Source organism: Zingiber officinale, chromosome 1A (genome assembly GCF_018446385.1).
Source record: "Zingiber officinale cultivar Zhangliang chromosome 1A, Zo_v1.1, whole genome shotgun sequence".
In the NCBI taxonomy this organism is placed as follows: Eukaryota; Viridiplantae; Streptophyta; class Magnoliopsida; order Zingiberales; family Zingiberaceae; genus Zingiber; species Zingiber officinale.
The window spans coordinates 9,662,706-9,680,995 of record NC_055987.1 but is presented as its reverse complement, the minus strand read 5'-3'; the positions used below and the strand labels follow the sequence as shown (position 1 = coordinate 9,680,995).

Genomic DNA, 18,290 nt, shown 5'->3' with positions numbered 1-18,290 from the left:
TCCATCCGCCTAGCTTCACTCACTAGGACTTTCACCGCTTCACTCACTGTGTTCCATCTGCCTAGCTTCACTCACTAGGACTTTCACCTGGCTTCACTCACCAGGATTTTCCATCTGCCTAGCTTCACTCACTAGGACTTTCACCTGGCTTCACTCACCAGGATTTCCATCTGCCTAGCTTCACTCACCAGGACTTTTCTTCTGCCTGGCTTCACTCACCAGGACTTTCATACTGCCTAGCTTCACTCACTAGGTCTTTCATTTTGCCTAACATCCCAGTTAGGACTTCCCAGTCAAGTATCCAGTCAACCTTGACCTACTTGACTCTTCTTCAATCAATATCTTATTGTCAAACATCTAAACCCAAACCAAGACTCAGCTTGGTTACCCAGGTCAACCTTGACCTGAGGGATATTGCACCAACAAGGATCACCAGATTTTAAAAAAAAACTAAGAAAACTGGGATTTTGAAAACATTATTTTTCCTAGTTTTTTTTAATAATTAAAAAAAACATTTTTGAAGAACAATAAGAATTTTAAAGTGATGATTATAGGAAATTTGTTTGAAAATTAATATCTATTCTACCCAATACATACCAAGAATAATAATATCAAAAGACTGGTAATCAGAAATGAGCAGAGTAACATAAGTATCACTAGACTAGGAACTGAAAGAGTCTATGTCCAGAATCCAAGATACAATGCGTAGCATCAAAGAGAAGGGTCATCAGCTGGAGGGTCGTCAGCTGGAGGTGGTACAAGGGGTTGCTCGGGTGCTGGCTGTCCCTGGAGACGTATCTCCCCCTGCGGAGAAGCAAATCTGGCAACTATCTCGGATTGCAGGGATTAGAGGAAGCGATGGCTATCTAGAACAACCCGTCGCGTCTAAATGGACTGAATCTCAAGCCGAGCGAGTCTGTCCTCAACGGAAGGTGGTGCCGAAGTTGAAGGTCCGGCTGATGTGGGGGGCCCGGCAGAGGTGGAAGGATCTGCGAAAAACTCCTCGAAATTGGTTTTGTTAGCATTGTGTTTTCTGTTTCCGCTGCTTACTCGATAACGATTTTCGAAGATCGCTATTCACCCCCCCCCCCCCTAGTGAACTTTATGATCCAACAGAAGGTTTCTTGGTCTTTCACAGTCGATATATATAGATAGAGTGCTAAAATGGTTTAGCATGTCTGAATCCAAGAAAGATTTCATACTTATGAGGAATGGAATTCAACTTTTGAAGTTTATGTGCCTACACAGAAGAGAAGAAGATTTTCATGGATAAGATACATTATGCGTCCGTAATAGGATCTATCATGTATGTTATGTCATGTACAAGACCTGATGTATCATATGCTCTAAGTATTACGAGTAGATACCAGTTTGATCTAGGAATGGATCATTGGATGGCTGTCAAGATGATCTTTAAGTACTTAAGAAAAACTAAGGATATGTTCTTAGTTTATGGAGATGGTGATATGATCATACGTGGATATGCAGATGCTAGTTTCCAGACAAACAAGGATGACTCCAAGTCCCAGTCGATATTCATATTCATATTAAATGGAGGCGCAGTTAGTTGGAAAATTTTCAAGCAAGGCACTGTTACATATTTTACCTGTGAGCCGGAATACATTGCAGTAAAGGAAGCGATTTGGATCAAGAAGTTCGTTACTGAACTTGGAGTGGTTCTATCCATTCTTGAAGCATTACCTGTTTACTACAACAACACTGGAGCCATTACGCAAGTAAAGGAATCGAGGTCTCATCAATGATCAAAACATGTGCTTCACTGTTATCATCTGATTAGGGAGATCGTTAGTAGGAAAGAAATACAACTCGAGAAAATTCTCACTGAAAGGAATCTAGCGAATCCTTTGACAAAGGCTCTACCACAAAGCAAGTTTAAGAGTCACGTCTATGCTTACGATTTAGGACACCATGGCGATTGCCTTTAGGCCAAGTAGGAGTGTTAGAATTTGAGGGATGTCCTAAGGCAATCACCTTATGGTTTTTCTATTTATTTGATAAGTATATATTCACTATTTAAGTACATATTATATGTTTGATTGTCTTAAACTCATTTACTAAATGTCCATAATATAATTCATAGCATGAGAGAATTTGATTGGATCACAACTAGTGATTATCTCTGCATGTGCAATTATGAATATATTGAAATTTCCCTAGTCGTCGAACTAATGCATTATGACATCATTAATTCTGTAAGACTAACACAAGTTATACTCCTTAGTTCAGCCAAGCAGCTATTTTCTCACTGGCTGGAGACATTAGGATATCGAGAGTTAAACATAGATGCTAGTTATGGTAACTAGTTTATTGGAGTGACTCGTTGTAAGACTTCATATGGTTCTCTACATATATATAGATATATCTGTGAAGTTCTTACTGCAACACGAGTATAAGTTTCCTTCGACTTGAGGTATACAAGTTATCTTAGTCATGGAGACTTATACTTTAACATCTTAAGCAAGCATCTCATTGAGGTGTGGACCCGGGATGATTAGGTATAAGTTGAAGTGTCCGAAGGTGTTTGGATATCCCACAGAGAATTCATCGCTCCTTGCGAGGAGATGTATACCCTATGACCACTCGTTAGGATTATTACTCAAAGTCTTTGGCCAAAGCATCACATGTTAAGAGTGTGAGACTCTTGTACACATGTATGAGTAATTTGAATCCGGAGAACGAGGAAGTATTACTTGGGTTATGTGTCACATAGTCATCCTAGTGGTGACAAGACACATAGACCATGTCCTGAACCAAGTGAGTATAAGATGAGTGAAAGGAACGAGGCATAACTCACTGTAGCTGTTGAAGGGTTTAGAATTAATTCTAAGATCAATTATGATTTTTTGACTAATTAAGGATCATGATGTACTACTAGGTGCCACTCATGATCATTCTATAATTAAGTGGTTAATTATGAATGACCAAGATAAACCAGGAACGTATTGGGTCACACGCAATAACGAGTCTCTAAAAGACGTAAAAACAAGTTAAAGAATAAGATTCTTAGATCAAGAGATAAATGTTTGGTTGGACTATAGATAAGACAAATATAGAAATATTTGTCACAATTGAAGCGCGGATGAGCCACATCTCTTATGGAAGAGTTGCACTATATTTGGTTTAATCATGAATTAGTCATAAACAAACTTGGTTTAGTTGTGAACCAAACCAAGGGGTTAATGGGCTAGTTTTTGGTTAAGGGATAGTGGGTTGGATTTGGGCTTTCTAATCCAAGTCATTAATGAGGGCTATATATTGATATGGTTGAGAGAAAATTATACGCACAAGATCATTAATTGGCTTATAAGCTTTTCGGAAAACCATAACCTAATTTCTCTTCTTCTCTCCCTCTCCCCTCTCTTCCTGCTGCCAACAACAAGAGGAAACCCCTCTTGTTGTCGTGACCACCGCAAGGGAGAAAACTCTCCCTTGTGTGCTTCCCTTCTTCCTCTTGATCCCTCTTCTTCGCTCGTGACTAGTAACTTCCGAAGGAGAAGCTTGTACTCAAGGAGTTGTCCTGAGGAGCTCGGTGTGATATGAATAAAGGTGAGGTTCGACAACGTCACTACGGTTGATGCCCTTCTCATTACAGATCATTCGTAAGGTACATCTAGCGTAAATTTACTTTTCATAAAAACTTAATTATGCGATAATGTTTAGCTTGTTATTTCTTTATATGCGTGAGGTGCATGTGATATAATAATTTAGAAATTATTATTGTTTTATTTTCTACTGCGTATGTTTACGAAACGAGTTTTAGCACACACCGCATCGGTTATATCCCAACAGTTAGAAGAACGACTTACTAGAATAAGGTAAAATATGAAGGTAATTATTTTTATTACATGAGTGCATATGATCGGAATAATTGTCAATTGGTATGCCATATATAGAGGAAGCACATTACAAAAATCTAAACATTTTTTTTAAAAAAAAGTTAAAAAAGAGATAATCTGGCGTCGCCCGGACTCGAACCGGAGACCTTCAGTGTGTTAGACTGACGTGATAACCAACTACACCACGACACCATATTAAATAGAATGAAAAATGAGAATGAAGAATCTAAAATATAAAATATAAATTTATATTAATTATTTTAAAATTTTAATTATTAAAATAAATTAACCCCGTGATTTACCTTCCTTGATATAACCTGGAGATAAGCTGTGAGGAATACCTGAAATGAACGTAATCACTTTTTACGATAATTAGAGAAACATCTCACCTTGTACACATGGAGCCATTTCCAAATTGACCGTTGAAAGGACAAAAATATGGTCATGAAGAGATAGTAAAAATACACTCCTATTAATTACCTTTCCACTAACATTGTGATAATTCAAGACTTATTTACGTCTTCGCGGGATGTCTAATTGGTTAAAAGAACGAACTTACTAGAATAAGCTAAAGGATGAAAGTAATTAATTTTACTACAAGAGTGCATATGATTGGAATAATTGTCAGCTAAGTGTTTAAGACTGTGAAAGGTATGCCATATATAGAGGAATCACATTCCAAAATCAAAACATTTAAAAAAAATAATAGTAAAAAAAGAGATAAACTAACGTCGCCCGGACTCAAACCAAAGACCTTCAGTGTGTTAGAGTGACATGATAGCCAACTACACCATGACACAATATTATAGAGATTGAAAAAATTACAATTAAGAATCTAAAATATAAAATATAAATTTATATTAATTGTTTTTAAAAGTTTAAAAATTAATATAACTTTATCCCGTGATTTACCTTCCTTGATATAACTTGCAGACAAGCTGTGAGAATACATGAATGAACGTAATCACTTTTTACGAAAATTAGGGCAACATCTCACCTTGTACGCATAGAGCCTTTTGCAAATTGACCATTGAAATGACAAGAATATGGTCATGAAGAGATAACAAGAATGCACTCCTATTAAATACCTTCCCGCTAATATTGTGATGATTCGTGACTTACTTACGTCTTCGCGAGATGTCTAATTGGTTAAAAGAATGAACTTACTAGAATAAGGTAAAGGATGAAGGTAGACGGAAGCACATTCCAAAAATCTAAACATTTTTTTTTAAAAAAAATAAGTTAAAAAAGAGATAATCTAGCGTCGTCCAAACTCGAACCATAGACTTTCAGTGTGTTAGACATACGTGATAACCAACTACACCACGACACCATATAAAATAGAATGAAAAATGAGAATTAAGAATCTAAAATATAAAATATAAATTTATATTAATTATTTTAAAATTTTAATTATTAAAATAAATTTATCCCGTGATTTACCTTGCATGATATAACCTAGGGACAAGCTGTGAGGAATACCTGAAATGAATGTAATCACTTTTTACGATAATTAGAGAAACACCGCACCTTGTACACATGGAGCCATTTGCAAATTGGCCGTTGAAAGGACAAAAATATGGTCATGAAGAGATAGTAAAAATGCACTCCTATTAATTACCTTTCCACTAACATTGTGATGATTCATGACTTATTTACGTCTTCGCAGGATGTCTAATTGGTTAAAAGATCGAACTTACTAGAATAAGGTAAAGGATGAAGGTGATTAATTTTACTACAAGAGTGCATATGATTGGAATAATTGTCAGCCGAGTGTTCAAGACAGTGGAAGGTATGCTATATATAGAGGAAGCACATTCCAAAATCTAAACATTTTTTTTAAAGAAATAATAGTAAAAAAAGAGATAAACTAGCATCGCCCAGCCTCAAACCAGAGACCTGCAGTGTGTTAGAGTGACATGATAACCAACTACACCATGACACAATATTATAGAGAATGAAAAAATTAGAATTAAGAATCTAAAATATAAAATATAAATTTAAATTAATTGTTTTTAAAATTTTAATAATTAATATAACTTTATCCCGTGATTTACCTTCCTTGATATAACTTGCAGACAAGCTGTGAGAATACTTGAAATGAATGTAATCACTTTTTACGAAAATTAGGGCAACATCTCACCTTGTACGCATAGAGCCTTTTCAAATTGACCATTGAAATGACAAGAATATGGTCATGAAGAGATTTCAAGAATGCACTCCTATTAAATACCTTCCCACTAATGCGAAGATGTCTAATTGGTTAAAATAATGAACTTAATAGAATAAGGTATAGGATGAAGTTAGACGGAAGCATATTCCAAAAATCTAAACATTTAAAAAAAAAAGTTAAAAAAGAGATAATCTGGCGTCGCCCAGACTCGAACCGGAGACCTTCAGTGTGTTAGACTGACGTGATAACCAAGTACACCACGACACCATATTAAATAGAATGAAAAATGAGAATGAAGCATCTAAAATATAAAATATAAATTTATATTAATTATTTTAAAATTTTAATTATTAAAATAAATTTACCCCGTGATTTACCTTGCTTGATATAACCTAAAGACAAGCTGTGCGGAATACCTGAAATGAACGTAATCACTTTTTTACGATAATTAAAGAAACACCTCACCTTGTACACATGGAGCCATTTGCAAATTGACCGTTGAAAGGACAAAAATATGGTCATGAAGAGATAGTAAAAATCCACTCCTATTAATTACCTTTCCACTAATATTGTGACGATTCATGACTTATTTACGTCTTCGCGGGATGTCTAATTGGTTAAAGGAACGAACTTACTAGAATATGGTAAAGGATGAAGGTAATTAATTTTACTACAAGAGTGCATATGATTGGAATAATTGTCATCCGAGTGTTTAAGACTGTGAAAGGTATGCCATATATAAAGGAAGCACATTCCAAAATCTAAACATTTTTTATAAAAAAAAAATAATAGTTAAAAAAGAGATAAACTAGCGTCGCCCAAACTCAAACCAGAGATCTTCAGTGTGTTAGAGTGACATGATAACCAACTACACCATGACACAATATTATAAAGATTGAAAAAATTACAATTAAGAATCTAAAATATAAATTTATATTAATTGTTTTTAAAAGTTTAATAATTAATATAACTTTATCCCGTGATTTACCTTCGTTGATATAACTTGCAGACAAGCTGTGAAAATACTTGAAATGAATGTAATCACTTTTTACGAAAATTATGGCAACATCTCACCCTGTACGCATAAAGCCTTTTGCAAATTGGCCATTGAAATGACGAGAATATGGTCATGAAGAGATATCAAGAATGCACTCCTATTAAATACCATCCCACTAATATTGTGATGATTCGTGACTTATTTACGTCTTCGTGAGATTTCTAATTGGTTAAAATAATGAACTTCATTGAATAAGGTAAAGGATGAAGTTAGACTGAAGAATATTCCAAAAATCTAAACATTTTTTTAAAAAAAAATTAAAAAGAGATAATATGGCGTCGCCCGGACTCGAACCGGAGACCTTCAGTGTGTTAGACTGACGTGATAACCAACTACACCACGACACCATATAAAATAGAATGAAAAATGTGAATTAAGAATCTAAAATATAAAATATAAATTTATATTAATTATTTTAAAATTTTAATTATTAAAATAAATTTACCCCGTGATTTACCTTGCTTGATATAACCTAGAGATAAGCTGTGAGGAATACCTGAAATGAACGTAATCGCTTTTTATGATAATTAGAGAAACACCTCACCTTGTACACATGGAGCTATTTGCAAATTGACCGTTGAAAGGACAAAAATATGGTGATGAAGAGATAGTAAAAATGCACTCCTATTAATTACCTTTCCACTAGCATTGTGACGATTCATGACTTATTTACGTCTTCGAGGGATTTCTAATTGGTTAAACGAACGAACTTACTAGAATAAGGTAAAGGTTGAAGGTAATTAATTTTACTACAAGAGTGCATATGATTGGTGATCCGGCGGTAAGGATAGGGGACCCCCTTTGAGGGGAGTCAATGACACGTAGAGGTCAAAAGTCAAAAGGGTCAACCTGAGGGCCAGCTGATCGGAGAAGGGTTGGGTCGACCGGCCGAACGGGTCCGAGCGGAGTCAAAGACAACCCGAAGGGAGTCGGGTTTCCGACGCTCATGGTGAACAGGGTCGCCGGGCCGAGCGGGTAGCCCGCTCAGCCGAGGCGTAAAGCATCAATGCTGTGAAGGAACAGTCTCAGCCGAGCACACGATGGAGTGAAATCTTCCCGATCAGACCGATACCTACGCCCGGTCGGACCAATGCTTGCCGAGCGGATGGACGCTCGGCTCGGGGAAAAAGAGACAAGGACAAGGGGACATGGGGGAACATCTTCTGACAACAGGCATGTTCAACGATCAAGTCATACGCAGAATCTTACGACAAAAGGTTTTGCCGTCCCATCAGAGAGGTGCTCGGATTGTAGCAGCATGGTGTCAGGCATGCTCCTCTGGCAAGCCCATATTAAGGTATGGTAAAGGACACGTGTACGCCTCGGTAGGTGTGCATAATCCTCCCCACAGCTCTATATAAGAGTCCTCAGACTTCGTCGGAGGTACGCAATCTCGCATCTTTGGAGTCACTTCATAGTTTCCCTCTTGCCTGACTTGAGCGTCGGAGGATCGTCCCGGGAACCCCTTCCCGGCCCTACTTCTTTGCAGGTTTACCGGACACCCATACAGTCGGTCAGAGATCCACGTCGTCAGTTCGGAGAGCGCCACGTGCCCAGCGTCCATCGACTCAGCGCTCGGACAGGATCAAATTGGTGCCGTCTGTGGGAACGCATCTGCATCCGAGCGGAAACGATGGACGAAGCTGGACGACCTCACACCGTGATGCTCTCCAAAGAGGAACCCGACGCTCTAATCGAGGTAAGAGCAGCTAATCTTGTGGAGCAACAGAAACAGAAGGTGCAAGCCGAGCGACTGGAGCAACAAGCAACGTCAGCGTCTGGAGGCCGAGCGGCATGGGGCCGAGATAAGGATCCGATCGGCATTCAAGGAGAAGTACCGCCTGCCCCGATTCCATTTTATCGGGCCCTATTCCGTACGCCTCTTGAAGTCGCACCAGCTAACCTTGATCGAGGATCTTCATCCGACGAGGTGCCCAGGCGAGACTACAGAAAAGGCAAGGCTCCCCGAACGGACGCCTCCCCCGAGCGGATCAACCGGTAGTTTTCAGAGGTCATCCTGCGGGACCCTCTGCCAAAACATTATGTGCCCCCGGCGATCGGGGAATACAATGGAACCACCGATCCAGACGACCATCTAGGTAAGTTCGACAACACAGCTACGCTGCATCAATACACAGATGGAGTGAAATGCCGGGTGTTCCTTACCACCCTCTCGGGATCGGCGCAACGATGGTTCCGGAGGCTGCCAGACGGATCCATCACCAGCTTTAAAGAATTCCGCATCACTTTTCTCGATCATTTTGCAAGCAGTCGGCGTTACCAGAAGACCAGTGTCAGTCTATTTGCCATCAAGCAAGAGCCCAGGGAGCCGCCCAGAGCTTATATCCAACGATTCAACCGGGTGGCCATGGATATCCCAACGGCCACCTCAGAAACAATGATGAATGCCTTCACGCAAGGCCTCGTAGACGGTGACTTCTTCCGTTCACTTATTCGGAAGCCGCCCCGAGACTACGATCATATGTTACACCGGGTCAATGAGTACATTAATGTGGAGGAAGCCCAGGCGGCCCGAAGAAAAGAAGTTCCAACTGAGCGGCTAGCCCCTGCCGAGCGGAAGCCTGTCACTCGCCAGGAGTCGCCCAGAGGACCGGGGGCCGAAGCAGCCCGCCCTCACCACGCGAGGTCCCACGCCGTCCAACAGGTAGCTGCCGAGCGGCCCAAACCAAAGAAAAAGGTATGGACCCCCATGTTTTGCTCGTTCCACCGGACCGACACGTATAACACACGAGATTGCCGAAGCCTTCCACTGATCGCCCACCCCGTTCCTCGGAGTAGTCGTCGTCGATCGCCATCATCTGACAGGCGACAGCGATACCATGAAGCCGCTCGGCGTAACTGGAAGTCCAGTCAGTCGGACTAATCGCTTCCTTCGACTAAACTTGAAGGGGAGGCAAGTGATCCGGCGGTAAGGACAGAGGACCCCCTTTGAGGGGAGTCAATGACACGTAGAGGTCAAAAGTCAAAAGGGTCAACCTGAGGGCCAGCCGATCGGAGAAGGGTTGGGTCGACCGGCCGAACGGGTCCGAGCGGAGTCAAAGACAACCCGACGGGGAGTCAGGTTTCCGACGCTCATGGTGAATAGGGTCGCCGGGCCGAGCGGGTAGCCCACTCGGCCGAGGCGTAAAGCATCAATGCTGTGAAGGAACAATCTCAGCCGAGCACGCGATGGAGTGAAATCTTCCCGGTCGGACCGATACCTACGCCCGGTCTGACCGATGCTTGCCGAGCGGATGGACGCTCGGCTCGGGGAAAAAGAGACAAGGACAAGGGGGCATGGGGGAACATCTTCTGACAACAGGCATGTTCAACGATCAAGCCATACACAGAATCTTACGACAGAAGGTTCTGCCGTCCCATCAGAGAGGTGCTCGGACTGTAGCAGTATGGTGTCAGACATGCTCCTCTGGCAAGCCCATATTAAGGTATGGTAAAGGACACGTGTACGCCTCGGTAGGTGTTCATAAGCCTCCCCACAGCTCTATATAAGAGCCCTCAGACTTCGTCGGAGGTACGCGATCTCGCATCTTTGGAGACACTTAATAGTTTTCCTCTTGCCTGACTTGAGCGTCGGAGGGTCGTCGCCGGGAACCCCTTCCTGGCCCGACTTCCTTACAGGTTCGCCGGACACCCATACGGCCGGTCAGAGATCCACGTCGTCAGTTCGGAGAGCGCCACGTGCCCAGCATCCATCGACTTAGCGCTCAGGCAGAATCAATTGGAATAAGTGTCAGCCGAGTGTTTAAGTCTGTGAAAGGTATGCTATATATAGAGGAAGCACCTTCCAAAATCTAAACATTTTTTTTTAAAAAAAAAATAATAGTAAGAAAAAAGATAAAAACTAGCGTCGCAAGGACTGAAACTAGAGACCTTCAGTGTGTTAGAGTGACATGATAACCAACTACACCATGACACAATATTATAGAGAATGAAAAAATTAGAATTAAGAATCTAAAATATAAAATATAAATTTATATTAATTGTTTTTAAAAGTTTAATAATTAATATAACTTTATCCCGTGATTTACCTTCGTTGATATAACTTGCAGACAAGCTGTGAGAATACTTGAAATGAATGTAATCACTTTTTACGAAAATTATGGCAACATCTCACCCTGTACGCATAGAGCCTTTTGCAAATTGGCCATTGAAATGACGAGAATATGGTCATGAAGAGATATCAAGAATGCACTCCTATTAAATACCATCCCACTAATATTGTGATGATTCATGACTTATTTACGTCTTCGTGAGATTTCTAATTGGTTAAAATAATGAACTTCATTGAATAAGGTAAAGGATGAAGTTAGACTGAAGTATATTCCAAAAATCTAAACATTTTTTTTATAAAAAAAATAAAAAGAGATAATATGGCGTCGCCCGGACTCGAACCGGAGACCTTCAGTGTGTTAGACTGACGTGATAACCAACTACACCACAACACCATATAAAATAGAATGAAAAATGTGAATTAAGAATCTAAAATATAAAATATAAATTTAAATTAATTATTTTAAAATTTTAATTATTAAAATAAATTTACCCCGTGATTTACCTTGCTTGATATAACCTAGAGATAAGCTGTGAGGAATACCTGAAATGAACGTAATCGCTTTTTATGATAATTAGAGAAACACCTCACCATGTACACATGGAGCCATTTGCAAATTGACCGTTGAAAGGACAAAAATATGGTCATGAAGAGATAGTAAAAATGCACTCCTATTAATTACCTTTCCACTAACATTGTGACGATTCATGACTTATTTACGTCTTCGAGGGATGTCTAATTGGTTAAACGAACGAACTTACTAGAATAAGGTAAAGGTTGAAGGTAATTAATTTTACTACAAGAGTGCATATGATTGGTGATCCGGCGGTAAGGACAGGGGACCCCCTTTAAGGGGAGTCAATGACACGTAGAGGTCCAAAGTCAAAAGGGTCAACCTGAGGGCCAGCCGATCGGAGAAGGGTTGGGTCGACCGGCCGAACGGGTCCGAGCGGAGTCAAAGACAACCCGACGGGGAGTCGGGTTTCCGACGCTCATGGTGAACAGGGTCGCCGGGCCGAGCGGGTAGCCCGCTCGGCCGAGGCGTAAAGCATCAATGCTGTGAAGGAACAGTCTCAGCCGAGCACACGATGGAGTGAAATCTTCCCGATCAGACCGATACCTACGCCCGGTCGGACCGATGCTTGCCGAGCGGATGGACGCTCGGCTCGGGGAAAAAGAGACAAGGACAAGGGGACATGGGGGAACATCATCTGACAACAGGCATGTTCAACGATCAAGTCATACGCAGAATCTTACGACAAAAGGTTTTGCCGTCCCATCAGAGAGGTGCTCGGACTGTAGCAGTATGGTGTCAGGCATGCTCCTCTGGCAAGCCCATATTAAGGTATGGTAAAGGACGCGTGTACGCCTCGGTAGGTGTGCATAATCCTCCCCACAGCTCTATATAAGAGTCCTCAGACTTCGTCGGAGGTACGCAATCTCGCATCTTTGGAGTCACTTCATAGTTTCCCTCTTGCCTGACTTAAGCGTCGGAGGATCATCCCGGGAACCCCTTCCCGGCCCTACTTCTTTGCAGGTTCACCGGACACCCATACGGTCGGTCAGAGATCCACGTCGTCAGTTCGGAGAGCGCCACGTGCCCAGCTTCCATCGACTCAGCGCTCAGACAGGATCAAATTGGTGCTGTCTGTGGGAACGCACCTGCATCCGAGCGGAAACGATGGACGAAGCTGGACGACCTCACACCATGATGTTCTTCGACGCTCTAATCGAGGTAAGAGCAGCTAAGCTTGTGGAGCAACAGAAACAGAAGGTGCAAGCCGAGCGACTGGAGCAACAAGCGACATCAGCGTCTGGAGGCCGAGCGGCATGGGGCCGAGATAAGGATCCGATCGGCATTCAAGGAGAAGCACCGCCTGCCCCGATTCCATTTCATCGGGCCCTATTCCGTACGCCTCTTGAAGTCGCACCAGCTAACCTTGATCGAGGATCTTCATCCGACGAGGCGCCCAGGCGAGACTACAGAAAAGGCAAGGCTCCCCGAACGGACGCCTCCCCCGAGCAGATCAACCGGTAGTTTTCAGAGGCCATCCTGTAGGACCCTCTGCCAAAACATTATGTGCTCCCAGCGATCGGGGAATACAACGGAACCACCGATCCAGACGACCATCTAGGTAAGTTCGACAACACAGCTACGCTGCATCAATACACAGATGGAGTGAAATGCCGGGTGTTCCTTACCACCCTCTCGGGATCGGCGCAACGATGGTTCCGGAGGCTGCCAGACGGATCCATCACCAGCTTTAAAGAATTCCGCATCACTTTTCTCCATCATTTTGCGAGCAGTCGGCGTTACCAGAAGACCAGTGTCAGTCTATTTGCCATCAAGCAAGAGCCCAGGGAGCCGCTCAGAGCTTATATCCAACGATTCAACCGGGTGGCCATGGATATCCCAACGACCACCTCAGAAACAATGATGAATGCCTTCACGCAAGGCCTCGTAGACGGTGACTTCTTCCGTTCACTTATTCGGAAGTCGCCCCGAGACTACGATCATATGTTACACCGGGTCAATGAGTACATTAATGTGGAGGAAGCCCAGGCGGCCCGAAGAAAAGAAGTTCCAACTGAGCGGCTAGCCCCTGCCGAGCGGAAGCCTGTCACTCGCCAGGAGTCGCCCAGAGGACCACGAGCTGAAGCAGCCCGCCCTCACCACGTGAGGTCCCACGCCGTCCAACAGGTAGCTGCCGAGCGACCCAAACCAAAGAAAAAGGTGTGGACCCCCATGTTTTGCTCGTTCCACCGGACCGACACGTATAACACACGAGATTGCCGAAGCCTTCCACTGATCGCCCACCCCGTTCCTCGGAGTAGTCGTCGTCGATCGCCATCATCCGACAGGCGACAGCGATACCATGAAGCCGCTCGGCGTAACTGGCAGTCCAGTCAGTCGGACTAATCGCCTCTTTCGACTAGACTTGAAGGGGAGGCAAGTGATCCAGCGGTAAGGACAGGGGACCCCCTTTGAGGGGAGTCAATGACAGTTAGAGGTCAAAAGTCAAAAGGGTCAACCTGAGGGCCAGCCGATCGGAGAAGGGTTGGGTCGACCGTCCGAACGGGTCCGAGCGGAGTCAAAGACAACCCGACGGGGAGTCAGGTTTCCGACGCTCATGGTGAACAGGGTCGTCGGGCCGAGCAGGTAGCCCACTCGGCCGAGGCGTAAAGCATCAATGCTGTGAAGGAACAATCTCAGCCGAGCACGCGATGGAGTGAAATCTTCCCGGTCGGACCGATACCTACGCCCGGTCTGACCGATGCTTGCCGAGCGGATGGGCGCTCGGCTCGGGGAAAAAGAGACAAGGACAAGGGGACATGGGGGAACATCTTCTGACAACAGGCATGTTCAACGATCAAGCCATACGCAGAATCTTACGACAGAAGGTTCTGTCGTCCCATCAGAGAGGTGCTCGGACTGTAGCAGTATGGTGTCAGGCATGCTCCTCTGGCAAGCCCATATTAAGGTATGGTAAAGGACACGTGTACGCCACGGTAGGTGTTCATAAGCCTCCCCACAGCTCTATATAAGAGCCCTCAGACTTCGTCGGAGGTACGCGATCTCGCATCTTTGGAGCCACTTCATAGTTTTCCTCTTGCCTGACTTGAGCGTCGGAGGGTCGTCGCCGGGAACCCCTTCCTGGCCCGACTTCCTTGTAGGTTCGCCGGACACCCATACGGCCGGTCAGAGATCCACGTCGTCAGTTCGGAGAGCGCCACATGCCCAGCATCCATCGACTCAGCGCTCAGGCAGAATCAATTGGAATAAGTGTCAGCCGAGTGTTTAAGTCTGTGAAAGGTATGCTATATATAGAGGAAGCACCTTCCAAAATTAAAACATTTTTTTAAAAAAAAATAATAGTAAAAAAAAAGATAAAAACTAGCGTCGCAAGGACTCAAACTAGAGACCTTCAGTGTGTTAGAGTGACATGATAACCAACTACACCATGACACAATATTATAGAGAATGAAAAAATTAGAATTAAGAAACTAAAATAGAAAATATAAATTTATATTAATTGTTTTTAAAAGTTTAATAATTAATATAACTTTATCCCGTGATTTACCTTCCTTGATATAACTTGCAGACAAGCTGTGAGAATACTTGAAATGAATGTAATCACTTTTTACGAAAATTATGGCAACATCTCACCTTGTACACATAGAGCCTTTTGCAAATTGACCATTGAAATGACAAGAATATGGCCATGAAGAGATATCAAGAATGCACTCCTATTAAATGTCATCCCACTAATATTGTTATGATTCATGACTTATTTACGTCTTCGCGAGATGCCTAATTGGTTAAAATAATGAACTTCGTAGAATAAGGTAAAGGATGAAGTTAGGCTGAAGTATATTCCAAAAATCTAAACATTTTTTTTATAAAAAAAGTTAAATTTTAAATGAGATAATATGGCGTAGAGCCTTTTGCAAATTGACCATTGAAATGACAAGAATATGGTCATGAAGAGATATCAAGAATACACTCCTATTAAATGACATCCCACTAATATTGTGATGATTCATGACTTATTTACGTCTTCGCGAGATGTCTAATTGGTTAAAATAATGAACTTCGTAGAATAAGGTAAAGGATGAAGTTAGGATGAAGTTAGGCTGAAGTATATTCCAAAAATCTAAACATTTTTTTGTATAAAAAAAAATAAATTTTAAATGAGATAATATGGCGGCGTCACCCAAACTCGAACCGAAGACCTTTAGTGTGTTAGACTGACGTGATAACCAACTACACCACGACACCATATAAAATAGAATGAAAATTTTGAATTTAGAATCTAAAATATAAAATATAAATTTATATTAATTATTTTAAAATTTTAATTATTTAAATAAATTTACCCCGTGATTTACCTTGCTTGATATAACCTAGAGACAAGCTGTGAGGAATACCTGAAATGAACGTAATCACTTTTTACGATAATTACAGAAACACCTCACCTTGTACACATGGAGCCATTTCCAAATTGACCGTTGAAAGGACAAAAATATGGTCATGAAGAGATAGTAAAAATGCACTCCTATTAGTTACCTTTCCACTAACATTATGATGATTCATGACTTATTTACGTCTTTGAGGGATGTCTAATTGGTTAAACGAACGAACTTACTAGAATAAGGTAAAGGATGAAGGTAATTAATTTTACTACAAGAGTGCATATGATTGGAATAAGTGTCAGCTGAGTGTTTAAGACTGAGAAAGGTATGCCATATATAGAGAAAGCACATTCCAAAATCTAAACATTTTTTAAAAAAAATAATAGTAAGAAAAGAGATAAACTAGTGTCGCCTGGACTCAAACCAGAGACCTTCAGTGTGTTAGAGTCACATGATAGTCAACTACACCATGACACAATATTATAGAGAATGAAAAAATTAGAATTAAGAATCTAAAATATAAAATATAAATTTATATTAATTGTTTTTAAAAGTTTAATAATTAATATAACTTTTTCCTATGATTTACCTTCTTTGATATAACTTGTAGACAAGCTCTGAGAATACTTGAAATGTAATCACTTTTTACGAAAATTAGGGCAACATCTCACCTTGTACGCATAGAGCCTTTTGCAAATTGACCATTGAAATGACAAGAATATGGTCATGAAGAGATATCAAGAATGCACTCCTATTAAATACCTTCCCACTAATATTGTGATGATTCGTGACATATTTATGTCATCTAAAAAAGAGATAATCTGGCGTTGCCCATACTCGAACAAGAGACCTTAGTGTGTTAGACTAACATGATAACCAACTACACCACGACACCATATTAAATAGAATGAAAAATGAGAATGAAGAATCTAAAATATAAAATATAAATTTATATTAATTATTTATAAATTTTAATTATTAAAATAAATTTACCCCGTGATTTACCTTGCTTGATATAACCTAAAGACAAGCTATGAGGAATACCTGAAATGAACGTAATTACTTTTTACAATAATTAAAGAAACACCTCACCTTGTACACATGGAGCCATTTGCAAATTGACCGTTGAAAGCACAAAAATATGGTCATGAAGACATAGTAAAAATGCACTCCTATTAATTACCTTTCCACTAACATTGTGATGATTCATGACTTATTTACGTCTTCGCGGGATGTCTAATTGGTTAAAAGAATGAACTTACTAGAATATGGTAAAGGATGAAGGTAATTAATTTTACTACAAGAGGGCATATGATTGGAATAATTGTCAGCCGAGTGTTTAAGACTGTGAAAGGTATGCCATATATAGAGGAAGCACATTCCAAAATCTAAACATTTTTTAAAAAAAAAATAATAGTAAAAAAAGAGATAAACTATCGTCGCCCGGACTCAAACCAAAGACCTTCAGTGTGTTAGAGTGACATGATAACCAACTACACCATGACACAATATTATAGAGAATGAAAAAATTACAATTAAGAATCTAAAATATAAAATATAAATTTATATTAATTGTTTTTATAAGTTTAATAATTAATATAACTTTTTCCTGTGATTTACCTTCCTTGATATAACTCGCAGACAAGCTGTGAGAATACTTGAAATGAATGCAATCACTTTTTACGAAAATTATGGCAACATCTCACCTTGTACGCATAGAGCCTTTTGCAAATTGACCATTGAAATGACAAGAATATGGTCATGAAGAGATATCAAGAATGCACTCCTATTAAATACCATACCACTAATATTGTGATGATTCGTGACTTATTTACGTCTTCACGAGATGTCTAATTGGTTAAAAGAATGAACTTACTAGAATAAGGTAAAGGATGAAGGTAGACGGTAGCACATTCCAAAAATCTAAACATTTTTTTTTAAAAAAATATGTTGGACTCGAACCGGAGACGTTTAGTGTGTTAGACTAACGTGATAACAAACTACACCACGACACCATATTAAATAGAATGAAAAATGAGAATTAAGAATCTAAAATCTAAAATATAAATTTATATTAATTATTTTAAATTTTTAATTATTAAAATAAATTTACCCCGTGATTTACCTTGCTTGATATAACCTAGAGACAAGCTGTGATGAATACCTGAAATGAACGTAATCACTTTTTACGATAATTAGAGAAACACCTCACCTTGT

General features: G+C 40.7%; 4 non-coding genes across 4 annotated transcripts; all 4 read right to left on the bottom strand.

Annotated features, from left to right (window-relative positions):
• Nucleotides 1–3,975: 3,975 nt before the first annotated feature.
• Nucleotides 3,976–4,049, bottom strand: TRNAV-AAC. Its single transcript has one exon. It is a non-coding gene; the product is annotated as a tRNA-Val (tRNA).
• Nucleotides 4,050–6,223: 2,174 nt separating this feature from the next.
• Nucleotides 6,224–6,297, bottom strand: TRNAV-AAC. Its single transcript has one exon. It is a non-coding gene; the product is annotated as a tRNA-Val (tRNA).
• Nucleotides 6,298–7,360: 1,063 nt separating this feature from the next.
• Nucleotides 7,361–7,434, bottom strand: TRNAV-AAC. The gene has a single exon. It is a non-coding gene; the product is annotated as a tRNA-Val (tRNA).
• Nucleotides 7,435–11,479: 4,045 nt separating this feature from the next.
• TRNAV-AAC lies at nt 11,480–11,553 on the bottom strand. Its single transcript has one exon. It is a non-coding gene; the product is annotated as a tRNA-Val (tRNA).
• Nucleotides 11,554–18,290: the final 6,737 nt, after the last annotated feature.